The sequence below is a fragment of the Panthera onca genome, chromosome F1 (genome assembly GCF_046562875.1).
Source record: "Panthera onca isolate mPanOnc1 chromosome F1, mPanOnc1 haplotype 2, whole genome shotgun sequence".
Taxonomy (NCBI): domain Eukaryota; kingdom Metazoa; phylum Chordata; class Mammalia; order Carnivora; family Felidae; genus Panthera; species Panthera onca.
The window spans coordinates 58740062-58767183 of record NC_138355.1 but is presented as its reverse complement, the minus strand read 5'-3'; the positions used below and the strand labels follow the sequence as shown (position 1 = coordinate 58767183).

The following is a 27122-nucleotide window of genomic DNA, read 5'->3' as shown; positions in this document are numbered from 1 at the left end:
CACTAAAGAAGTCGATGTCCACTAGGCAATCATGTGCTTGACTTAGAAGATTTGCTACGTAACATTCAAGAGTATTTGCCCATCTTAGATGTAAAATTGATCTTGATCACAAATGCTTCACACTCTTAAAATATAGATCCTCTGTTAGAATAAAGGTAATAATGACAATACTTTTTAACTTTATTCTAATTGTCTCATAGAAGACTGCCTTCCCAGTTCCCAGCATAGGGCTTATTATGTGGTTTGGGCTTATTACACATTTGCTGCAATCATAACTAAAAAGCCATCTTGGAATTTTAAAAAGTCTAATTCGTTGGAGCTTTTCAAGTTAGGTCATTTTCCTTATAAGTAAAGACCCCTGTTCAGTCAGTACAACATTAAATGTTGCAGTGTGGGGAGAAAAACTGTAAGTGGGAGATGCATCGGGGAAGGTCATGTTTATCTAGATCATTAAGAAAAAATTCCTTTGACTTCCTCCTAAAAATTATAATGGAAAATATGAACTTTAATCATCATGCAGTTATCTGAACACTCTGACCCAGGGCTAAAGAATTGGCAAAATATCCAAAATATATACACGAACCACCAGCATGATTGGCAGTTCTATACTGTTCTTATTTCTTAAGCTTTTGGGTCATCACCTCTGAAAAGTTGTGTGGACTATCTTATCATCATAGTTTCTGTGTCCTTTCAGTCAGAGGCATTAGAAGGGTGTGGTTTTCTCAGTGAGTCCTTCTCTGGACCAAACTCATTTGTCATTTTCACAGCCAAGAGCTTTGTCATAGTAATGTTTGTCTGGAACAATTTTAGTCAAGTTCACTTGAGTCACAATTGTATGATTTCTCTATGAAGTGTAAAATTAAAGCCTTTCTTAGGGGACATGTAAGGAACAATTTTTCTGCTTTGATGCTAAATAGGATTTAAGTGAATAATCCAGACAGAAATAAAAGAACATGCAATATCACACAATTCACAGGCAAAGAATAACAGACTCTATGTAATGGTTGGATTTCCTTTCTCTCTTTCCTGACTTTTTCTTCTCCTTTCCCTTTTTCTCTTTTTCTTCTTCCCTTCTTTCTCATTTTTCACTAGTTTTCTCACCTCTTCTTCTTTCATTTTTTACACTCTTTTCTCTCATTTAATCTACTTCTCTTCCCTATCCCTTACTCCCTCCCTTCCCAGCCACTCTCTTGGAGTTTCTGGCAAAGTCTTGTCTGGAGTGATGGAGAAGGAAGCTGCCATAGCAGATATGGTTCTCAACAACTGTGCTTTAAGAGGCAAGATTCAGAATGGGGACAAAAACATGAATGAAAGAGGAGGAGACCAGGAGCTGGGCACATTCACAAATAGAACAAGTCATGAGGAACACAGCATGAGGGCAGAAAGATCAGTGCACTTTTGAGTGGAATTGGGATCCTCTTTATGGGTGCAGGCCTGGTGGTTTGCAGGTGAGGAATCCTGTGATAGGGGCACAGGCTCAAGGTAAGTGCTCTCTGTCCCTCACTCCTCTTGCTTATTCCATTCCCATACTTATTCCTTGCTTTCCTGCTCTTCTTCTTTGATTCTGCTTTCTTCATGAATCTATCTGTAAATATGGTGAAAATTAAAACTATTTAGGTACAGAAAAGGTCTCTCACTTCCTCACTTTCTGAGCTTTTCATCTCAAGTGTTTATTGCATGAACATCATTGAAGGTGCTAGAGAAATGTGCTAGAAGGGTGAAGTCAGCCCCATGGAGAAGCTCTTAGGCTGGGAGGGAGACTGAGAGGCAAATAATTAGAGTTTGCTGGGATATATGGTATGAAAGGTGCCATCAAAGTGCTATGGCAAGACAAAAAAGCAGTTATCTGCTCATGGAAAGTTTGGAGAGACAAGGAAGGGAAGGGAATTCTAAGGGGCAAGAAGGAGAAGTCCAGAGACTTCTAAACAGTTGGAGGGAAGGTAGAGCTTGGCAAGAGGGATCTTAATCATTGCTGAAGGTCCTGGAAAGGATCTTGAACTTGATTCTCTAGGCCAGTGTTGGCACAGACTGATCAGGCATTCATGTGAGGTAAATGGAGAGAATGGCACAGAGTGATCACACCAATGTTAGCTATGGAACAACCCCTGATAGCATTAGTTACCATTTAGACTATGTCACACATGTGAACTTTATCCTCAATTTTTGTCCCAGTATAAAAATTTCCGGTAACTGCTACGTGCAGTACAAAACAGCAGATCGGTTATAAATACTAGAGATGTGGTCTCATTTCCAGTTTTAAACATTAGCTTAGCAGTAGTATTTATGGCTTTGACAGGGCAAGATTGAAGGGAGAAAAACAGAAGGCTAGTGCAATAGTGCAGACCTGGAACCCCAGCCACCAAAAGATTGCTGGGGACCAAAATGAGGGCAATGAAGATGGAGAAGAAAAACTACACTATCAAGATGTTAAGAAGTACATGCTGGTAGATCTAGTGATTATTTTGATGTGGAAATTGAGGGTAAGGAAGAAATGAAGTAATCAATAAATATTATATTGGGATAGATGAGATACAATGCCATTTTAGTATGCAGTCACTTCCAAGTATGTGCATTCTAAATAAATCTTGTTATTTGAAATTATTTTATACTTTCAATCTAGATAAAAATCTCTATATTTGTAATATGCTAGTTTGATCAGTTCCTTGAAAAACACAGATTTTTTTTTAATTGTACACCTTGAATATCAATATATCAAAATAAGCCCAGTGTAATTAAAAACAAGACAAGAATAGCCTTAGCTTTAAAGATGAAAAGCAAAGATTCTGTCAGTACACTTACGCTGCAACAGTGACCTGTGTTCAGAGTATGTGAGGCCTGGTGTTTACTTCATGATCAACACCTACAATTTTTCAGACTTGACTGTGTCCAAAGTTTATTCCAAATAAACAAGAAAAACACAGAATAAATAAGTAATTTGCCCGAGGTAACTAAGTAATAAGATGAATTGTGTTCATTTGTTGAAATCCTAACTCCTTGTACCTTAGAATGTGACTGTATTTGGATATTGGGCCTCTTTAAAAAGGTGATTAAGTTAAAATGAGGTCATGAGAATGGGCCCTAATTCAATATGACTGGTGTCCTTATAAGAGGAAATTTGGGCATAAATAGCTACAGAAGGAAAAGTCTGTGGAGACACAGAAATATGACCATCGACAAATCAAGGAGAGAGGCCACAGAAGAAACAACCCTGACAATACCTTTTTCTTGGACTTCTGGGCTCTGGACTGTGAGAACATGAGTTTCCGTTGCTGAAGCTACTCAGGCTATTGTGCTTTATAATGGCAGCCTTAGCAAACAAATATAGTACGTGACTCATAGATGAGCTAGACTGGATTGGGACTCTGGTCAGTCTCACTCTAAAATCTATTCTGTATCTGAGCCCTTCTTCACCCTCTCCACAAGAGGAGACTGCTTGTCGGCTGGCTCAATACCATGCCCACTGTGTGCATAATGCTGAAGACTTGCCCTCTAGTAGATGAGCCGCTCCTCTAGACTGGTAATGACCTCTTAATTTGTGATGACAATTTATTAGAGTAGAAAGGCTTAAAATTGCTATACTATATTGGGGGAAGGAAAATGGAATTTCATAACAATGTACCAGAACTTTTGAAGTCTGGCTTCCAAAGTGACGGAGAATTCACTAAAAGACTAAGAATGGCATTCTTAGATTGCCCAACTGATAGAAAAAGAGAGAGAGAGAAAGAACACTGATACAAAGATTTGTAATGAACTAAAGGAAGAAAGGAACTAGCTAAATTAAGTATTAACCTAAGCCCCAGGTTAAGCCTGGGGTTCTTCTACACCCTGTTAGAGTTCTTATATTGATTCAGGATTTTTGCATTATTTCTTAATGATATGATAGTTTTGTTTAACTATGGCAGTTGCTAATCCAGCACAAATGACAATAACATCACAAATCTATTTAGTCATTCTGTTCGGAGCTTCTAAGTCTTTCCCTTGCAATATGTGAACTTTATATAACCTAGAATTTATGAAATAGAACCATATGTGATCTCCATACTTTCCCCATTTTCAGAACCCTACCTCACTAAAACAATTCTTTTATAATACCTGGCTAAGAATTATCAGGTAAATCATGTTACATGGATGTTTATGAAAAGCTTTGACTTTGTCTGGGTAACTGTCTATTTCCTCACTTATTAAAAAAAAATTTGGAATGTTAAGGAAAATTTTAATCTTATCATATATCTTCAGTTTCTTAATATGTTTGATCTTTTACAGTGTTCTTGACCTGTGAAGAATTCACATATTAATATTATGATTTTCCAGTAATATACTTAACATTTTAATTCTCTTTTTTTAAAAAGTGTATTTGAGGTCTTTGCTAAAATTATTTCTATCTTTTCCTTTTCATTTTCACTGCTGGCCCAGCCTCTTACCACTCATTCCTAGATTATTGCAATGATACCTCAAATGATTCTCCTGCTTTGGCTTGCTCTACGTGTCTAATGCATCCTACACATTGCAGCCAGATTGATAATCCTAAATCAGGTTGCTGATTGTGCACCGAAAAACATCCGTAGTTTCCCATTAACTAACTACAGGATAAAGTCCAAGTTTCTGAGTTATCCATAATCTAGCACCACCCAATCTTCCAAACTTTCTAGTCTTATCTTCTAAAACTCCCCCATTGTGAGCTAGCAAAACTGGTTTTCTGAACTTCTACAGAACTTACTATCTTTACAATTTCTTTTTATCACTAATAAAACATAGCTTTTAGTCATCAGTTGTCATCTAATGTCTTTGGCTAAATGCCCAAATACCTTAAATGTTCTTCGTTAAATTTCATTATTCATAAAATAATCAATGTCGATGTTATTTGATTCTTGGTATCCCACACAAGGATTAGTGGAAATGATTATGTCTGTAACTTTCAAGAGACTTTTTAAAGCTCCCTACTGAAGACACAAAGATAAATAAGACATAACTCCTGCCCTCAAGCCATTTACCTCTAGAAGGAAGATGACAAAGTACAAAGGTAAACATAATGCAGTATGAAAGTTCTGATCTAACGGGATCAGCAAAGGACTGTGAGAACAAAAGCTTATGTAGGAAAAGGATGTTGGGAGTGGAGGGAAGGTTTTCATATGGCAGAAAGTCATAGAATAACATTTGAATTGGACTTCGAAGGATAAATATAATTTTTCCTAGGCAAAGGAGAGCTTGCAATTGAAATTCCAATGTTTTCACTTTTTTTTTTTTTAATGTTTATTTATTTTTGAGAGAGACAGAGCCAGAGTGTGAGCAAGGTAGACACAGGGAGAGGGAGACGCAGCATCCGAAACAGGCTCCATGTTGAGTTGTCAGCACAGAGTCTGATGCAGGGCCCAAACTCATGAACTGTGAGATCATGACCTGAGCCCAATTTGGGCGCTTAACTGACTGAGCCACCCAGGCGGCCCCCAATGTTTTCACTTTTCTACAACTATCTTTATGAAATAATCATTGAAAAAAGTCTCTGAGAAGATTCTTATCTGTTCCCACCAGGAACCTGTAGATTCTCCTGTTACAAAAGAATGTGTATATTAATTTCTTACATCAGGCCATTTCTACCCAAACTTGGTTAGTGGAATTTGAGACATATGCATAACTTAGAGTTAAAATTCTGACGAATTTGGGGAAATTCTTTTTCAACCCATGAGCAAATATCAGTGGCCAGTTCTCAAATACTTTTTCGAGTCTTCAGTGGAGCTTTAATGGACCCTTCCAATTCAGCTTTATAGAAGGGGCTCAATTGTGGTTCCCCAAAAACATCAGTTCCAGAGATTCAACTCTGTACCTTCCAGCAAGTGGGCATTAAAACACAGCCCAGGTTTGAGATCCCTGAGGGTCATTTAGCTTTAACTCCCATTGAGTGCTCTGATTTTGAGACTTTTGTTTCTATATCTGGGGGATTTTTCTTTCTGGTTTTAAAGCTTAGAGATATCTATATCTATATCTATATCTATATCTATATCTATATCTATATCTATATCATCTATATCTATATCTATATCTATATCTATGTGTGCCTATTGGTATCTATAATATATATTATAGCTATCCATTATCTGTGTATTGTGTACAATTATATATAAATATATAATTTTTGTTATAGCTTATCCAACAAACCCTTATATCAGCTCAGCCTGTCATATTGATAAGAAATATTGAAATTTATTTTAGGTTTATTGCCTTAAGACTATTTTTCTAGGAGTGAAACATAAGGTCAAATGACAATTACATTTTTAGTAGTATAGGATATTGCTGTGAGTTCTGGAGGAAGACATATGTCAATAAAAATAAGTGGCTCCTTCATTCAACAAAATGTTTTGTTTACCTGCCTTGTCTACAAGCAGGTAAACATCTTGGTCGGTATTGAGAAGAAATAAAATATCTCATTCTTTTTGTCTCCAGAAACAAGACCCTTTACCCTCACTTGCTGTAGCAGTGTCTTACTAATACTTGAGGCCTACAAAGTTTGCCTTACAAAATAATGACATGCTTCTTAATGTCCTGGAGCTTTTGCCCTAATTCAGATGTCTAAACTTTTTCTGTAAAGGTCCAGATAATAAATATTTTAGGCTTTGTGGGTGTGACCTGTTGCAACTATTTAATTCTGGTACTCAGTTATAGCATAGAGGCAGCCAATTAATGAATGAATGGACATGGCTATGTTCCTATAAAACCTTATTTACAAATATAGGTAGCAGGGTGGATTTAGCAGGTGGGCCATAGTTTGCCAACTCTGATGTTACTGAAGAAACAAGGAAAGAGGGCATATCTATATATTAGAGTTAGAGTTCTCCTGAGAGAGACAACCAGTAGAAGAGATATAGATCGATGACAGATGATAGATAGAGAGATAGAGAGATAGAAAGATAGATCTATCAATAATAGATAAACAAATGATAGATAAGATAAATGATAGATAGATGATAGAGATAGATAGATAGGTAGACAGACAGATAGATAGATAGATAATAGATAAATATAGAAATGGAGAGGTTTAAAGGAATCAACTTACCTGACAGTGGGGTCTTGTAAGTATGGGCTGGCTGGTAGGCTAGAAATTCAGGTAACGGTTGATGTCTCTGTCTGGAGTCCAAAATCCACACAACAGGTCAGTGGGCTGGAAAGTCAAGCAGAAACAGAGGCTACTCTTGAGGCAGAATCCTTTCTTCTCTGGGAAACCTCAATTTTTGCTCTTAAGGCCTTTAATGGATTGGATTAAGCCCACCCACAATATGGAGGATAATCCACTTTACTTAAAGTCAACTAACAGTAAATGTTAATCACATCTAAAGAAAAAAAAAATCTTCACAGCAACATCTAGACTAGTGTTTGGCCAAACAACTGGGGACCATAGCCTAGCCAAGCTGACACATAAATTGAACTGTCAAAACATATGTGGTAAAGTAAGTGTAGACAGAGAAATCATATAACTCTGTGTCACAAACTATATCTAATTCTAAGATACTTTATAAAAGAGCAATATTGAATAAGGTGATGAAATAAAGTTCTTAAATATTTATAATATTGTAGTTTAATCATAAAAGTAAAAACAACAGCACTTACGAAAACATTTAATATGTGTCCATCAGTGTTCTAAGCATCTGTCATGTATTAGCCCATTTAATTCTCACAGCAACCTGATTGTGTAGGTCTTGTCCCCACCTTGCAAACCACATTGACGGGATGACTTATGCATCACTGCTATTGACCAAATGATTGTCGTTTAAAGACACCTTCTACCATGTGATACTTTGGCTTCCTCAAAGGGCTAATTAAAAAGATGACACAAAGTGGGTGCCTGGGTGGCTCAGTCAGTTAAGTGTCCGACTTCAGCTCAAGTCATGACCTTACAGTTCATGAGTTCATTCTCTCTCTGCCCCTCCCCTGCTTGTGCTCTGTCTCTGTTTCTCAAACATAAAGAAACATTGAAAAAAAAATTTTTTAAAAGATGACATGAAGCAAATATATGAAAGAATTTTTTCAACCATGGGATTTTCTAAATGATCACTGCTTGTCAGGAAAAAAAAGTACGGGGAAGAAAACCACACTTACTGAGGATCTACTATGAGCTTAGCAATTTAATTATGTCTTCACATTCAGTCCCCAAATGATTTCTGGAAGGGAGTACAAGCCCCCAAAAGCCATATTGCTTACTGGAAGTAGGCCCAACGGCAAAGCTTATATGTGAAGGAATGATATTAAATTCAATCCTATGAAACTTATGTTCAGCTCACTCTATCCCACTGCCTTGTATTAAAGTGCAAACAGATCTTCAAGAATTTCAGGGTTATTTTGCAAAAAGACAACAACCAGCATGTGAATTCAGCACATGTTTATCGGAGCATTTCTATGTTCCAGGCACAGTGCGTGGCATTCTGTATCTTTGATCTCACCAAGTCTTCTCAACAAACCTCTGAAATAGGGGGTGTTATTATACCCATTTTCACATGAGGACACTATGGCTTAGAGCAATTAAGTAACTTTCTCAAGGACGCACTTGAACAAGTGGTTGAATTAGGCCTGAAAAACACCAAATCCTGGACTTCTATACCCTCTGCTATTACAGGACATCCCTCGCCCTTGAGTCATAGTACTGTCCTCCAATATTTCCCCAAATTGCTATCTATAGAAATACGTCCTCCTCGTTACATCCTCCTCATTTGAGAGCATATTTCCTTTCCACTAACTGTTGCACTGTGAGAAGCACACTTTCCTCCGGTGGGGGGAGCAGCGGAGAGGCCAGGGCGCCCCCATGACACTGGAGCCCGGGAAGAACATGCCTGAAAGCACTGCTGGCATTCCCCTTTTGGCTTTGTTTTGGGGTTTGGGTTTTGTTTTGTGCTTTTGTTTTGTTTTAGTTTTGGTTTTGCCCATTGACGCCTCAGTTTCGGTAAAAGGGGAGGTGAGACAAGTGACCGGTTGGTAGTAAAAAGAGTTACCAAGAGAAGAGGGACCAGTAATGACAGTGAGTCCACCCCACAAGACTTACATTTGCGTTTTGAAGATGAAAAGAATGTACTTAATGGGTGTTATTTCATGGTAAAGCCAGAGGTCTGGTCTCCCCCATCTGGGGAAAGCCCCGCCACTGACCCGCCGGCTGCTTTCCATGGAGGCTCTTGCAGCAACTGCAGTGAATCACCCCAAGGAGGATATTAGAAAGTCCAGAGGGAAGGCAGTCCTCAAGGTCGTAGCCTCTGCGTATAAAGTGAGTATATTTACTTATTTATTTTTGCCCCAGCTGCTATGCCTTGGTATTCACATAAAGAGAAAATTCCCAATGAGAAAAAATATATATATTTTGAGAGTCAGGAACAAATTGGAACCGACACTGATCTCAATAGCAGGCACTGGCAGGGGGTGAAATTATTTTTCAAACACTTTTTCTTCTCCTGGTAAAGTAGTTAGTGTTGTATTTTCATGCTAGAAGGAAAAAGTGATGAAAAGTTCTTAAACCCAAAGAAACAAAACCCTTGATTTGTGTCCAAATTTTTTGCAAAACAGGATCCCACATGGCCAGTGCTGATCTTAGTAGGTCCGAAACCCCTAGGATGATGCACCTTTTAGGTTTGGCTTTTGTGTTTCGCCTCATTTCCGTTAGGATTATGCTGCTCCTTGTGCTGCTCCGTCTTGCTCCAGGGGTTCAGCGGGGGTGGGGGGTTGGGGGAGAGAGCATTTCATCACATTTTTAGTATCTGTGGTTCCAAACTCACAGAGGGTCGGGCTGGCTACCCTGCCCTGCAGGGTTGTGTGTACGAGCCATAGAGGTGGTGTCCACGGGACAGGGCAGGGTTCGGTGGGGGGGGAGGTCCTGGGTACACCCCACGTCAATGCGGTGCACCCCACCCCACCCCACAGCAAGTCACAACACACCAATGCTAAGCAGTTTCCCAGTGCTACAAGGTAATACAAGACCCAAGACCGCTACCTGCGTTTTCTGCTCAGGACCTGGAAGGCTAGTAATTTGCAGTCACAAGCTTAGCCACACAGTCTGTCTTAAAGCGGAGAATTACAGAGGATAAAGGGAGAATTTTCTTAGCAAGTTTGTTGTTTGTGCCCTCCCAAGTTCAAAGAGAAAACCCTGTCTCATTAAAATGACTTCTGGCTTTGCCTAGGGAGAATTGCAGGCTCAACAGTTAACTTTTCTGGAGTTAGAACTTTCATGCATTTCTCTTTTTATTGGGTAGACATTATGATTGGTTTTACAAGCAAAATAAACAGCTTAGGAACAAATGAAAGACTTTTTTATTTCTCTTTTAACTGTAAATTCAAGAGCTTGAAATGAATTTGGCAAATAACTCATATTGGTGAGGAGTACTGTGGCCGAAAGGCAAGATTTCCAAAAATTCTTGAAAATCCAAGTAATACCGGGAATAAATCCCAAATTCAACTTGTTGAGCCTTGTGTCTCTCCTAGAACACTTTTTTTTCTCCCCAAAAACAAGGGGAAAAAAAAAGAGAGAAATCAATCACAGAACTCCCGTTAATTCCTGTCCTGTAGTCTTTTTGCCAGGGAGGCAGAGTTGCCTGTCCTCGGCCAACTGTTCTGAGCACAGCCAGAGGGAGCCGGGCAAGCGTGTGTTTCCCAGGGAGCCGAGGAAGCAACCCCCCCGCCTCTGCCCCCCATGCATGAGCTAAGGCCTCCCGAAGTGCACTTTAGGATTATAAGTACCTAAATTGACTCTTTATACATTTCATATTTATATGAGTCTTTTCCTTCTTTTAAAAAAAGTCAACCTTAAATTTTTGCCCTGAACTTTTTGAACCTTGATGAACTTGCTTTCGACCTTTTAAATCATCTTGAATTATGTAACAGCCATCACTGAAATAAAAAAAAAAAAAAAAAAAACGAATATAACAGGCAGATGATCCAAGAATGGTCTTTAACTGAAGGCCTGACTCAAATTCCATCTTCTGCACAAAAATCCTTCCTTGATCTGTTCCTGTCAAAGTTACCAATGTCATCCTTTACATAATTGTCACGCTCATCAAATGACGCTGTGCCAGGTATGGCAAAAGTGCCTACCTTTTACATGCTTTACTTCCAGTTCTACAAAGGCAGGTCCACGTTCCCTGATGTTAAAGAAACTGAGGCCTAGAAGTTAACCAACTTCTTCAGGAGTTAACAACGGAGATTTTAGAACCCAGGTTTGTCAACTTTCACAATCCTGTTCTGCCACATTCACTTCTGCGACTACATAGTACTAATTCCTACGTCGTATTTTCCACCCATTGCTCAGCTCCTTCAGAGTACGAAACAGGTTCTGGGGTGCCTGGATGGCTCAGTCAGTTAAGCGTCTGACTTTTGATTTCCGCTCAGGTCATGATCTCACAGTTCAATGCAGTGACCGCATCGGTCTCTGCACTGACAGTGTGAAGTCTGCTTGGAATTCTCTCTCTCCCTCCCTCTCTGCCCCTTCCTCTCCCACTCTCTCTCTCAAAATAAGTAAACTTTAAAAAAATTTTTTAAAAAAAAGGAATAAAAAACACGTTTAATTATTCTCTATGCAATGTTTAACAAAAATGCCAGCACCTGATAGATGTTTGATAAATTTGTTGAAATAAGTTTCTGGTCTTGGTGTTACAAACAGGTCGAACAATTCTGCTTTGTCTAAGCATGATTTGGTAGGGTTTGGGGGAGTTAGCTCTGTTGGAGGGCAAATGACTGCACAGCCGTCATGGCAAATCCATATAACAACGAACAACTCTCCTGGTAGTAATCACCACCATCGCCTTGTATTGAGCAAGTTGTAGTTATGAATTCTTCCCACTAAGTACTTTATATTCATTTTCAGAAATTAAATTTGAAATAATTATGGGGAATTGCAGGGAATTATTTGTTCTCATGTTACAATTGAGGAAAGTAAGTCTTAAAGATACAAAATAACTTGCCTAAAATCACACAGTCTGAAAAGTCTAGCCATGCTCTTACCATATCCCTCTGCTCTACCCAGTACATCTGGGTAGAGTGCCAGTGTGATTAGAGCATGGGGCAAGAGCAAGACCACGAGTCAGGGAAGCAGGTCCTACCATACAATATTCATTGTAATGAATATTCACTAGCTCTTTAGTAAATGATGGAACCTAGCGTGGAGTTTCTTCACTAATGGCACAAGTTGAACAAAGTCCCCTCCTGTGAGTGAATGTTATGTGCACTGATCCCTACACCCTCCTGAAAGCCCAAATAATCAGCATGATGAGCACACAGGATTTTTGTTTCCAGCACCTTAGGAATACTCTTAATAATCTAACCCTTTGGGGCAAAGCAATATCAATATAATTGTTTGAAAAATTGACATACTTTGTCAAATCATAGGACTTACTGATTTATTCTCCCAGTGCATTGCCTTTTGTATTTTGGGGTGGGCACACAGTCATACTACCAGATACAATAATTTTTTCTTAAGTAAAAAAAAAAATTAATGTTTATTTATTTTGGAGAGGGGCAGGGTGCAGAGAGAGAGGGAGACACAGAATCTGAAGCAGGCTCCAGGCTCTGAGCTGTCAGCACAGAGCCCGACGCAGGGCTCAAATTCACAAACCGTGAGGTCATGACCTGATCCAAAGACAGACACTCAACCAACTGAGCCACCCAGGTGCCCCTTGATAAAACAAATTTAAAAGACAACACCATGTCATTCACTTATTAAGGCAATACAACTTACTCTAGTACAATGAATGTTTCCAAAGTGTGAATTAGTGACAGAATATTGGGGAGTAAGGGAATGATGTCAGGATACTGTGGAAGTCTTGCTGTCCCTATATCATTTTTTCCCCCAGTGTGTTAATGTTTCACACCATACAGTCTCAGCCACAGAATGCAAAGCACACCACATCACGTGGATACAGCAAAGCATGAAAGAATATAGCGTTATCTCCAGTGCCCAAGCACCCCATATACTTCCTCCTGACTCAATTTATCCATGTTATAGGAAATGCTTACTGGATGGTTCTTCCTGCTTTTTTATTTATCTCACCCTTGTCTTTATAGCTCAGCAGTCTTTTTCCTTATAATCTTTTCCTTAGTATTCTATCCATCAAGCTCCCTTTTACCTTATTTCTAAAGGTCAGTACTTCCCATGATATTTATTTAATTTAAATTTACTTAGGGGAGCCTGGGTGGTTCAGTTGGTTAAGCCTCCAACTTCGGCTCAGGTCATGATCTCATGGCTTGTGTATTTGAGCCCTACATCAGGCTCTGTGCTGACTAGTTGGAGCCTGGAGTCGGCTTTGGATTCTGGGTCTCCCTCTCTTGTCTCTCTGCCCCTCCCCTGCTCACACTCTGTGTCTGTCCCTCTCAAAAATTAATAAACGTTCAAAAACTTAAAATAAAATAAAGTTATTTAAAAGCTTGGTTTCTATTTTATTTGTAGAATTGTTTTTATTAGTAATGTGTTACAAAGGTGCATATGTTTTGGCCACCCACCCTTATTCTCTCAAAAAGGGAGCAATTTTGTAAGACCAGAGGTAGTTTTCTGAATTGTGTATACCATATTATGAGAGGGATATTTCCATGTCAAGCAACATCATCAATCTATTTTTTTAATGTGTATTAATTTTTGAGACAGAAAGAGAGAATGAGCAGGGGAGGGACAGAGACAGAGGGAGACACAGAATTCAAAGCAGGCTCCAGGCTCTGAGCTGTCAGCACAGAGCCCAATGCAGGGCTCAAATTTACGAACCTTGAGATCATGACCTGAGCTGAAGTCAGATGCTTAACCACCTGAGCCACCCAGGTGCCCCACAACATCATCAATCTAAATCATAGTGGGAGAAACATGAAGAATGCAAAATAAAGGTCTTGAGAAAATTAGTAGTACTACTGTACTTTAAACAAAAGAATATCACAAGTGCATTTGCTTTAGACACCATTCTAACAGGGTCATAAATGAGCATATGCAGATTACTTAGCTAATGTTTGTTAACCTGATAATTAGAGCTAATAACCCCTACTTCACAGATAGGTAATTAGGACCATATGGAATAACACATTTCATGCATGTAGCATGGTATGTAGCACATCAGAAGTACTTGTTAAAGATTAACTTTTTTTTTCCTTTCTAATAATCTGCTGATGCATGTGTAGATAAAATAGATAATAGAGCTTTTGCAAGTGGGGGTGTTCATCTCTTTAGTAGATACGAAGTGAGACAAGACAGAATACCCATAGCATGAGAGCAGTGAAGAAACATGGTGAAAGGGAGACACTAAAATGTAAAAAGTACAAAAATCTAGGACTGTCAGAACGTGAGAGATAGTCTTATTTCTGGTGACATCAACATCATGTTATTATAACATCATTGCAATAACTCTACATAAAAATAAAGACTTTGGGATTGGCAATTTTCTAGAACAAGCAATGAAGACAGTAGTCTTTTCTCTTTTTCTAAGGAAATAATAAAGAAAGGAAATTACCATATTTGTAGACTATCAATTTACATGTTTCTCAATTTCTTACTATACTGGTTTCTACTCTTGATAAATCACTTAATGAATGGCCATTTTTATTTTAAAATGAAAAATAAATCAAGACTATTATATATGTCAACTAAGAGTTAAAACACCCACTCCCTGTATGGCAGCAAGGTAATACCCGGTGGTGATTAAGAGTTTGGGAGTATGTAAGTCTTAAAAGAGGTGTTCAGATCCAAGATTTGGTGCTTTGAACTGCAGCTGATTACTTAAAACTTCCTCTGGCTCATTTTCTCCTCTCTTCTGTAAATAAGATTAGTGTTGCCTACCTCCTAGAGCTGTCTCAAGACTTATATTGAACATATGGATATATGCAATTGACAAAGTTCCTAGCACAATGTGGTAACTCAGTAAGTGATTGTTATATAAATTATAAATTGTTATGCACATACACAGACATGCACACATGTATATTTGTATATGTATATTAAACTTCATACTCTTTATAAGAGACTAACAGTGTATGAATCTGTTCTGTTTTTCCTCCTCCCCCTTCTTCTTCTTCTTCTTCTTCTTCTTCTTCTTCTTCTTCTTCTTCTTCTTTGTCTTCTTCTTCTTCTTCTTCTGTTATAGAATTACGTAAAATTTCTAAGGAAAAATGAACACAGGATAACTAAAACATAGTCACAGAAAAGAATATAATTTACATATGAACACTAATAATGATGCATTACACAGTGTATATTCCAATATATAATACTTTAACATAAGCAATTACATATCATGAAAAATACTTTTGAGATTTATATCATTTTTATGTGAAAAAATAAATTTATTATCTAGTCTCATATAAGATAGTGAATAAAAACACTTTAAAAGTTGTATTTTCAAAAAGCCATTTTCTGACTCCTATTTCAAATTTTCTGCAATATTTTAACTCTCATATTTGGTTATATATGCTTTAGGATAGGAAGTTTGCTTCATGCCACATGCATGAGACCTATTTAGTGTATTTTGATCCACATTTGACAGTTCAACTGGCCTACCCACTGTAAAAGTCTAAAATGCAACAAGTGGTCAGCTTTCCTTTTAGATTTCTTATTTCAGTACGGATTACTAGATTATTTCTGGGACACTGTCATACCTTCAAACTCTAACTGTGGCTTTTGACTCAATTCCCAGGGATAACTTGGCCTTCAGTTTTTTATTTTTCACAAAACATAATATCTATGTAATGGTTAAAGTAGTATTTACAAAAAAGAGACAAAATGCATTTGGTTTTTTAAAATTTCTAGTATTCTGGGTAAAAGAATTTCATGAACTAAACTCTTGCTACCTCTTAAATCACAATTTTAAAGTTTTCCTAAATGACAAATCTAGTGCATTTTATCTGGAATTACAATTAGGTAACTTCCATTGCCATCACTGCAATGGAAGATCTTTTATAATTAACAGGCATGCAGTCGTGCTGGGCAAAATGGGATAAGAAATTAAATTGTCCCCTTGTGTAGATATAGTAGGCCTTGCTTGGTTGCTCTGAGGGAGGGAAAAATGTTTTGACTGTGTGCGTGGGGAAAGAGAACAGACTCGATAAATAATTTGTTTTTCGTCACGATTTTAATGCCAGCTCTGAATCTCAAATAGTAAATCAAGTACAATTTCATGAAGGTACATCAAATGACATTTTATCCTTTTTTAGATCTAGAGAAATGAATTTAAGGATGAGGAATGGCTGACTTTAGCAAACAGATTAAAAATAGCACATTACCTAAACGTTGAGCAACTCAAATTTAAAAAGCACACAGACTTTCACATGTAAAACCAAAGTGTTTTTGGCTATTGAGAAGACAGGTTGTGACCTGGCTTCTAGCCTGTCTCCATTCTTGACCTCCTTTCTTTTAGTTCAAAGAGATTAAATCCATTTTCCTGGGCCAGCCATGGATGAGAACACCATGGACACTCTGGCGTTGAGATAGAGAAGGAAGAAATGGAGAACAGGAACGATGAGCTCATAGGTCTTTTCCATCCCTGTAGTCTGGGCTTCTGCCAGTCCATCCCACACAATCCAGGCTGCAGCCACCCGGCTCTCTTGCTGTGCCCCAAACACACCAAACATTTAGCCAAGTGTACCTCTACACTCACTGTTCTCTCTAAAACTACCACCTTCCTTTCTGTTCTGAAAACCCCTACTCATCTGTCAGGAAATGACACCCATGCTGTGAAACTTTCTGGGTTCCTAAGCAGAGTCAATCAGTTTTCCTATCGGGCTCCACACCACTTTGTTTATTCCCGCTCTCACACCTCTTAAGTGAAATGTCTATTAACATCCCTGCGTCCTCCTCTCAGCTTTTCCTGAAGGGAAAGAACTGAGCCCTGCTCATCCTTTTTTTCCATCCCTTACAGAGAGCTAGTAATCCCTAAAGACTTGTACATCCATACTGCAGGTAGATAGATAAACGGTGATGTCAACATAGACACAGGTGACATGGAGAAAGGGACAAAGACAGAGCTGGCAGCAGGGATAAAGATGTAGAGGTAGGGTTCAAGTACCTAAGGCAAGAAGCTCAGGAACCGATGTCGCTGGATCTTACATTTTCCCTGAGATCTGAACTTGGGATAAGGAGGAAAGAAAAGAGTGGTAACTACATCTGCAGTTAGACTGCATGAACGCTGTGTACATTTGTAAGAGTTGGGGGTGAGAAGCCACAATATGGCTGATTATTTGATGGACTATTGGTTGATTTATTTGATGAAACTTGTCTTTAAAACGGAGTTCTGAGTCCTGAGTAGGGAGTATAGTGTGTGCTTGAGTAAGTGTAAGTAATAGTGAACTGTCTTGGGGGGGGGGGGAGTCTTTTGTTTTCAAATGAAGTGGCAGATGCTTTTGTTACGCTAAACTGGATGAAAATAGAACCTGCATTACCATAATGTCAGATATACATTCTGGGAAGAGGATGGGCTTCAGAAACAGTTGAGAAATAAAGGAAAGAAATCTAAAACCCCCTCTCCCTTTCCACCTAAATCCACCTGCTATAGATACCAACAAATGAACAAATAGAAACTCTGGGAGTTCCTTCTAGTATGAAGGTCAAACACATGATATAAAAGAAGATCAGGCTCATTAAATACCTGTTATGGTTGAGAATGCCTTTAAGAATGAAAATTAAGACGTATTCAACACTCAACACCAACGCACCAAAAAACATAACCCAGATGAGCTAATCTGCAAAACTGGAGTAAAAATGAGCTAATGCTGTTAGGGGATTGTATGCAAACTGTGGCAAGAGATCAGTAACAATTGAAAAGAGGAGGAGTGAAAAGCTGCTCAGCTGCTAACAATAAAGAAGCAGCAAAAATGCATTAACTGTTTCAGTAACTGGTAGGAGGTTGCAGGAATACTGACTAAGTTAAGCATACAGCTATATTTATTGGGTTTGGTCTTCCTTCCTTCCTTCCTTCCTTCCTTCCTTCCTTCCCTCCTTCCCTCCTTCCCTCCTTCCCTCCCTCTCTTCCTTCCTTCCTTTCATCCTTCCTTCCATTCTCCCTCCCTTCCATCCTTCCTTCCTTCCTTCCCTCCTTCCCTCCTTCCCTCCTTCCCTCCCTCTCTTCCTTCCTTCCTTTCATCCTTCCTTCCTTCCTTCCTTCCTTCCATCCTCCCTCCCTTCCATCCTTCCTTCCTTCCTTCCCTTGGGGGTCAGTGGGTGGAGAACAGGAAGTGGATAATGGAGGATTTGTTCATCTTATTCTCATTCTCCCTGTAGCTGACTTATAAATGCTATCTTCATTATGATAAAGAGGCATGCATAACATTATTCAGGCTGGCAGTTGAACTGACAACACATTTTATAGATTACCCAAAATGTTGAAGAAGAAAATTTGCAATAACCTAATACTCATTTGTAAAATCATGAAGTTGGCTTCATCGGCTAAGAAATTGAATTTGCGAGCTGTTAAATGTCAGAGCTGACCCCTGGGAGTTTTTGAGGTGGGATGATGTGGTGAAGGGCAGGCTTCAGGTCATGTTTTATACACGAAGTTTAATTGTTCTGGCTAGGAAGTAGAAGTGACTCATTGAGTTGAAGTGGTCTCTATCTCCCAACACAGATTTCAAACGAGGGAGGATAGCGCGGCAATAATATCTTAAAAGAATTGGACTAGTTCACTTCAGTCTTTTAACTACTTCCATCCAGATTCATTTGTTTTGGACACAAAAGTTGATCACAGGCCAATGATAGCAAAAAATAGTGTCTTTGTCACCCCTTTTGAACCCATACAAACCTTTTCACTGTGTTTAAACCAGGCTTTTTTTGCCAAAGAAAATTGCATGCTATTCGGCCTTTTCTGAGCTTGTATTGAAGAACGTTAAATGGTTTATAGCTATAAAGAATTGTAAAATCATCATGACACCAAGTCCGTGGTATGGCATTTTCCAGTCGTGTTTTGATTATTCTCTCAGAAACTTTCATCCCACTCAGGTATGAATGTTTTCGATTTGATGTCAGAAGATCATTCATAGTAATTTCTTAGCCATAAGGTTTAGATGCTGAGTTTTTACATCACTGTAAAGCAGCAATGACCAGCTAGGGATTTCTAATCCCAACATTTGCTAGTCTCACCTGCCATTCTCTTTAACCACTCTTCTTTTGCCACTGATACTGCTAAATCTGAAGCTTAAATTTAAGGTGTCTCTTTCTTGTTCAATGAACCTTGGTTCTCTGAAGAAAAAATTATTGCTAGAAGAATGTCATTAGCTTACAGTAACCACTGTCTCTTCAATCCTCACCCCAGCAGACAAATTAAAGTACTAAAAAAAAAAGACAAAAAGAAAAAAGAAACAAGGAAAGGAAATAGCCACCTTTAGGAAAGCCTACATCAAAAAACAAAAATAAAAACTGACTTAGACAATTGGGATACACTCTGGAAACAAAACAAAACAAAACAAAGCAAAACAGAAGTTGACTAGGGAAACAGGGTTAAGTGTTGTACCCAGGATAGTTGGTACAGAGGTTCTGTGGTGGAAGGTAGCTTGTTAGGTCAATTAAGAGAGGCATTATAAAATATAAGCTCAGAAAAGTATACTACAGTGAAATCATAAAGGATCTTAAATTGCTAGGCTGAGAAATTCAGATCTGATTCCACTCATGATGGCAAAGTCAAAGTAATCAAAACATGGTGGATGTTTTTAGAACAGTCTGGAAGGTTAGGAGGTCATTTTGATTTCCCAGATCTAAGGCAGAACGACAGAAATGGAAAGAAAGGAGCCAAATTTGTCAGAAATCATAAAGGCACAATTCATAGGATTTGGTAATGGATTAAAATGGTAAATATTAAGGGAACTGAGAGAGTAAAAGATCTTTTGCAGTGAGAAAGTAAAATAATATGTCCTATTTTGGTCAAGATGAACTTGAGGAACATTCACTCTGCATGGAATGTTGATGAAACTCTGGAGAGATCAAGGCTAGAGGACCAGAATCAAGGTTTATCATCATGAATATAGTCAACGAAGTCTGGGGAAAGTTTGAATTCAAAAGGCAGAAGCAGAATGGGTAGAATGAGATAGAGAGAATTGACACTTCTAATCAAGCAGGGCAAATTGAAAAGATGCAATGTTACTTCTGATCCCTACTGAAAAGCCACCAAAATAACAATAATGGGATAAAAAAAAAAGAAACCTCAAAACCCCCCAAAACAAAAAGTAACAGTTAACAAGAGAAGCATAAATGAGTTGTATCAACGTTTTGAAAGCTGGAAAACAGAGGAACGAGTTGTACCTGACTTAACATTGTGAAAAAAGCTAAGTGCATGCTCAACAATGCCAAAAAATGGAGCCAAATTTCACAACGCTACTTAAAAAAGCCTCAAGAATTGGAGGTGACTGGTACCTTTGAAGGTAAAGGTGCTAGTAGGTCTGAATGCAGGAGGACTGGTTTTAGTTCTGAAAAAAATTATTAAAAGTCTTCAACAATCATATTCCTTTCCCAATTCTATGCAGCCAAGAGGTTACTCCTTTCCCAGGGAGCTGGGATAGTAATTGGTTGACTCTCCAGAGTGGTTGAACAAGAGAAACTCTAAATTCAGGGTATCCAGGAAGTACTCATGCCAAGGATCCACTCCCAAAACAAGAGTTTATGAGAAAATTTACTAATAAATGACAAGACTAGCTCCTCTCCCCACTCAGCTTCCAGAGCACTGCTGGTAATACTTAGATTAGATCCCCATGTAGAAAATTAGACAATTTCTCTGGGCTAAAGTATTGCCCAAGAGATTAGACCTACACTTAGTGACACTTGGGATTCCCTCAATCTCAATTAATAACAACACCTTGTTGTTTAATTATCACATAGTGAAGTCCACCCCTTGCAAAAGCCTTTGTGTCTACACACAAAGTTTCTAATCAGCCCTTTTTGGAAGTATTGAAACATAATACAAAATGTTTGGAAATGAAGAGTCAGACACATAGGTATTTATTATTAACTTTTACAAGAAAGATGGGGGTTTGGGGCACCTGGGTGGCTCAGTCAGTTAAACATCCGACTTCGGCTCAGGTCATGATCTCATGGTTCGTGAGATTGAGCCCTGCGATGGGCTCTGTGCCGACAAGTCAGAGCCTGGACCCTGCTTCAGATTCTGTGTCTCCCTCTCTCTCTCTGGCCCTCCCCTTCTGACCCTCTGTTTGCTCTCCCTCAAAAATAAATAAACATTAAAAAAAAAAGGCGGGGGCTTGAGAAGAGACATGGGAGGACAGAATATCAAACTGGCAAAATATAAGCTGAAAAATGGAATTTTTTAATGAAATGTAAGAATCCAATACACTCTTCCCACACCAAGCAATTCTGTCACACCAGTTGAGTGTCCTAGTAGTTTGACTCAGTTCTGACACTATCTACCTGGGTTAAGTGCTCAGCCCCATAAGACCATGACCCCTTGCATGTCAAGCCCAAGTCCGGGTTGCCAATTATGGTCCATCAGCTATAAAATCAGAGGTTCCCACTCCTCCGATCGGATGAATTTGCCAGAGCAACGCGCAGAACTGAGGAAAAACAGTTTTCTTACTACTTTATATTTTGATGTAAATGGATGGAAGAGGTGACTAGAGCAGGTGTGGAGCAGGGGGCTCAGAGCCTCCGTGCTCCGTCTGAGGGCACCACCCTCCAGCTCCTTCACCCAGTCGTCGGCCTGAAAGCTCTCTGAACCTCTTGCTTCTGAGATTTTTATGGAGGTTTCATCATGTGGGAATGACTGATTGGTAATTCTGTTTCCAGTCCCTGTCTTCTCTCTGGAGAATGGGGAGCGGGGCCGAATGTTCCAAGCTGCCAATTGTGGTGGTCTTTCTGGTGACCGGCCCCCATCCAGGAGCCCACCGATGATCATCTCATTAAAACAGAAGCCACTGCTAACATCTAGGACGTGACAACGGATTCGGGAGCTCTGTGTCAGGAACTCCCAAATATTAGAACAGAAGATGCTCCCAGTGCTCCCAGAAATTACAATGGTGTTAGGAGCTCTGTGCCAGGAGTCAAGCTCCAAGACCAGTGTATATACTCTATGATTTCACAGGACCTTTTATAGTTTAGTTCCTGTGCATTTTCCCTGATCATCCTCTGCATATTTTTAAATAAGCCTTTTATTTTCAAACAGTTTTAGACTTATAGAAAAATTATAAAAATACCAAGAGTTCTTATACAACCCACACACCTGCTATTAGCATCTAACATTCGTATAGCACATTTGTCACAACTAATGAATCAATAGTGATGCATTATTATGAACTGAAGTCCACGCCCACTTCTGGTATTTTTTTCGTTTTTACCCTATGTCCTCTTTCTGTTTGAGGACCCCATCCAGGATACACCGCTGCTTTGCCTCCTTAGGCTCCTCCTGGCTGTGATAATTTCTCAGATTTTTCCTTGTTTTTGAGGACCCTGACAGTTTTGAGAAGTACTTGTCAGGTATACAGTAGAGTGTCGTCAGCTGGGATTTCTCTGTTGTTTTTCTCATGATTAGACGGGGGTTAACGTCACAGAGGAAAAGCGTCATTTTCATCCCATTACATCAGGGACTAGGTACTATCAACGAGACCCATCACTGTGGATACCACCTTGACCACCTGCAGGTTTCTGCAAGTGAAGCTCCTCTTGCCCCTTTTCTCCTTCTGCCCTACATTGAAGTGGTAGGAAGTTAAGCTACCCCTCCCTGAGGGCAGAGGATCTACATAAACTATTTGGAAACCTTTTGTATGGGAGATTTGTCCATTCTCCCTATTTATTTTCTTAATCATTTATTTGTATCAGTACAGACTCATGCACATTTATACTTTAGGTTACTACTGTGTATTTTAAATTAAGCTAGCTGCTCTGCCTTTAAGCCCTACGCCATTCAGGTTGAAAACACCTTTTCCTTTCTAGAAAGTATCAACTTACGTAGGACTCAAGGAGAAAAACTTGAGCAGCGCAGAAAGCAGCATATTATCGTAAGAGAAAATCCAGTTGGGGAGGGGTGATGAAGTTGAAGTATTTGTTATTTATGTGGATACCTTGTAACAAATTATGATTTGTCCCTTTGGATTTTATTGCTTCAAATATAGAAATAAACCTGATTACTTTTATTCTAATGTTGCTCTCTCTTATGAGTAAGTGATTCATTTTTTTAAATTTTTCATATGCTTTTTACTGATTTCTGTGCCTCTATTTCCCCCAACTTAACATGTTCCCCCATTGGCACCCACTATTCTGGCTTTTTATACGTGTACAAGAAATATGTAAGGGCGTCTTTAAGTTTCTAATGGCATATGTTTAGAGTTCTATTGCCCTTGACGTAAAAGATACTCTTGATATTTATTCTTAAGTGTATCATATTGTGTTGATGCGCATGGCTATCTGCCAGGCTACTAGAAAAAAACTGCCAAGAGTTAAATTAATCCTCTTGTTACTGCCAAATTTATAACTGAACTTATTTGCTTAATACTTGTAGAATATCTGGGCTAGTTAGGGCCTACCTATTACCTTAATTCTAGTAAAAGAGGAACCTAAGGCTATATCAGGGAAGTGGGCATATTATTAGAAGGCAGTAGAGGGCCCAAGGCAGCCATGCCTCCTGCTCCTGGTGGCACTCCCAGATGGCCAAGTATAATATCATACTTTTCCTCTCCATTCAGTCCATGTCCTCATCTCTATAATTAAGCTTCTGGCCACTATCTTGGCAACCACTCTACTCTTGTACTATGGTAACATCTTTAGGGACTATTACAAGGATAAGGTTTCCAGATCGGACTGGCCATCAAGATCAGCAAGGGAACATCTGCCTTGATGCCTCCCACATCCAAGCCTGTCGAAGCCTTATGGACATAATCAACTCTCAAGTTACCCTTATCATTTAACCTCATTATCATTGTTCATACTAATGAACCAGACTTTGCCTCATCATATCTCTTCTTCATCATGATGATGGTATCTGCATAAAAAAAGATTTCCAGGAACAACCTCTGTTACAAAATGGTCACAGGCACTAATTCCCTTTCTTTTATAGCCACACAACTTCAGATTTATCTCCCTCTTCCTTTTTCTTTACTCTGTGCACTTGCCTGTGGCCCCTCACACACATACACTCCCATCCTTAGTTCACTGAGATGTGATCTACAGTAATAGTACAGGTAGGAGCGAAGAAAAACAAGTGGGAAGAAAGAGAATGAATTCTTCTTCTCATCCCCCAGCACGGGAACTGGTTTCTCAAGTAATGTCTCTGGTCTGAGGTTCCTTTCTCCCAACCCAAGCGCTTTGGAAATTAAGATCAATCTGCCTTTATTCTTCTTGCACTAAAAGTCTCATCATAAAACAATGTACACTTTTATCTTTCCCTATCATATGTCAGAAAGTGAAGGGAGAATAGAGGAGAAAGTCTCCCAACACACTCTCTCAGAGACCTACCAAGAAGACAATTAAAACCTTCTGAGAGGGTAGTACAAAATACCCATCTGTGACCGGCAATATTTGCCCTGAAGTTTACAAAAGTGAATAAGACTTTTCTTATGCCACTTTCAAGGCGCTCCTGGTCTACTGGGAGAGAGGGGCCTATAATGCTAAAGCGCAGTGAATTCTGATAAGTGCTGTCACTTGAATATATGTGATCCTATGGAAATGCAAGGGTCTGAAGCAAAAAAGTTATTTGTCCAGCCATCAGGGCCATATGTATGGATATTTTCTGAAAGAGACCACAAAGTGTAATGGGAAAAAAAAAATGGGACTTGGGGTTGAATCTTAGCTGCCATAATCTGAAAAACTGTGGGAAAGTTATTTAAACTAGTCAAAATTCCATTTTTTATATGTGAAATAAGGATAATTATACCCCATTTACATCTTACACGGTTATTATAAAGATTAAATTAGAGAATGTAAACAAATCATCTAAAATCATTTCTGAGACTAAGTTGGGAATTCATAAATATTTGTTCAATTTAAAGAGATCATTTACTTTGGTGATCAAAATGAATTTTCTCATAAAAATACGATATAGTTTGTGGTTGTTTAAAAAGCACAATTACTGGAAAAAATGTATTACCATTAACTATACCTTAAATAAACTTATTGAACGGATTCTGTACATTACAGCTATTTTAAACATTCTGTATGGCTACTGTGTGTCCCATTTCTGAGCAAACCACTTAGAAACAAGTTTTTGAAAAATAAGATGTCTCAAATGTGCATATACTTAAAAGGTTGTCTTTGTGTGTGACATTATCTGATTCAGCTCTTTTGGATCTTCAGAAGTCTGCCAGCCCACCCTGCAAATTTGGATTTGCCAGCCTTCATACTCAGGTAAGCCAATTTCTTATAATAAATCTCTTTATATATACATATTTTCTTGGTTCTCTTTCTCTAAGAGATGCATTTTGGTCATAGGTCTGAAGACTTAAGTTAAGATGTCAGCTGTCCCCAAAACGATCTGTAGACTTAGTGAAATCCCAATCAAAGTACCAGCAGGGATTTTTTTTCTTTAATAGCTCTTTAGACAATTCATATAAAAACACAATAACCTATAATAGTCAAAACAGAGTTAAAAAGAACAATTAGAGGTCTGACCCTACCAGATCTCAAGACTTATAAGGCTACAGTAATTAAGATAATGTGACATAGGTGTAAAGATAGAGTTGGGGAATTAGATCAATGGCACAGAATATAATCTAGACATAGACCCAAACACATATAGAAAAGAGTTTTTTTTTTACAAAGTTGCAAAAGCAATTCAGTGAAGAATACATGATCTTTTCCAAAAGTGAGGCTAGAATAATAAGCAAAAACTTCACTCCAATCTACACCACACACTATACCCAAAAATTTACTCAACATGGATAATAGTTGTAAAGTCTAAATCTATACAATTTATTGATGAAAACAGAACAAAATTCTTTGTGACCTAGGATTAGGCACATTTCTTAGATATGACAACTATAGTACAATCCATAAATTTAAAAAAATGATACATTGGACTTTGATCAAAATTTAAAACTTCTGCTCTTTGAAAGATATTATTAAGAAAATGAAGAAACAAGCCACAGAGGAAATATTTGCAGAGCATACATTGGTTGAAAGACTTGTACATAGAATATATGAAGACTATTCAAAACTCAGTAACAAGAAAATTGAAGGCTTAATTTAAAAAATGGGCAAACAGTTTGAATAGACACTTCCTCAAAGAGGATATACAGGTGGCAAATAAACACACAAGAATGCTCAACATCCTTAGTGGGTTGCGAACTGCAAATTAAGACCATAATGAATAACCATTACACTCCTATCTAGAAAGGCTAAAATTAAGAAAACTGCCCACACCCCACATTGGCGACAATGTGAAGAAGCGGGATCTCTCACACATTGCTGGTGGGAATGTAAAATGGTACAACCACTTTGGAAAACAGTTTAGTCGTTTCTTGAAACTTTAAACATATACTTACAGTGTGCTCCTACCATTCCACTCCTACATTTTACTTAAGAGAAATGGAAGCATCTATCCATACAAAGACCTATCCAGAAATGTTTATTTGCGACTGTTAAAAACTGAACACAACCTAACTGTCCATGAAAAGGTGGGCTTATAAATGAATTGTGGTGCATCCAGACAGTGGAATACAGCCCAATATTAAAAATGAGCAACTGCTGATGAACAAAATGATTATCCTGAATGAAAGAACCACGGGGGGCAGTACACACATTTGTAGAATATGTAAGTGCTTTAAATATGTGTGGTTTACCATGTCTGTAATACCTCACGAAACCGTCTTTTGTTTTTTCAGTTTCTAAAGGTATGAAAGGTATCTCTTCTTACTATCATAGACTGATTTCCAGGGTATATTGTTAAGTTAAGAAAAAAAAAAAAAAAGGATGGGGAGCCTGGGTGGCTCAGTTGGTTGGGCGACCGACTTCAGCTCAGGTCACGATCTCGCGATCCGTGGGTTCGAGCCCTGCGTCGGGCTCTGGGCTGACAGCTCAGAGCCTGGAGCCTGTTTCAGATTCTGTGTCTCCCTCTCTCTCTGCCCCTCCCCCGTTCATGCTCTGTCTCTCTCTGTCTCAAAAATAAATAAACATTAAAAAAAATTTTAAAAAAAGCATATATGTGTGTATATATATATATATATATATATATATATATATATATATAAAATGCCACTCTTTAAGAAGGTGAAAA

At 38.6% G+C, this 27122-nt stretch overlaps 1 long non-coding RNA gene across 2 annotated transcripts in view; it reads left to right on the top strand.

Moving 5' to 3' along the window:
• Positions 1 to 27122, top strand: part of LOC144614913 (uncharacterized) — a 389666-nt gene that overhangs the window by 255213 nt on the left and 107331 nt on the right. Inside the window, exon 5 of one of the 2 annotated variants that reach the window (XR_013553217.2) lies at positions 25188 to 25255. This is a non-coding gene — a long non-coding RNA (uncharacterized LOC144614913). The remainder of the gene's footprint in view (positions 1 to 25187; positions 25256 to 27122) is intronic. The other variant, XR_013553218.2, reaches the window with a different exon arrangement.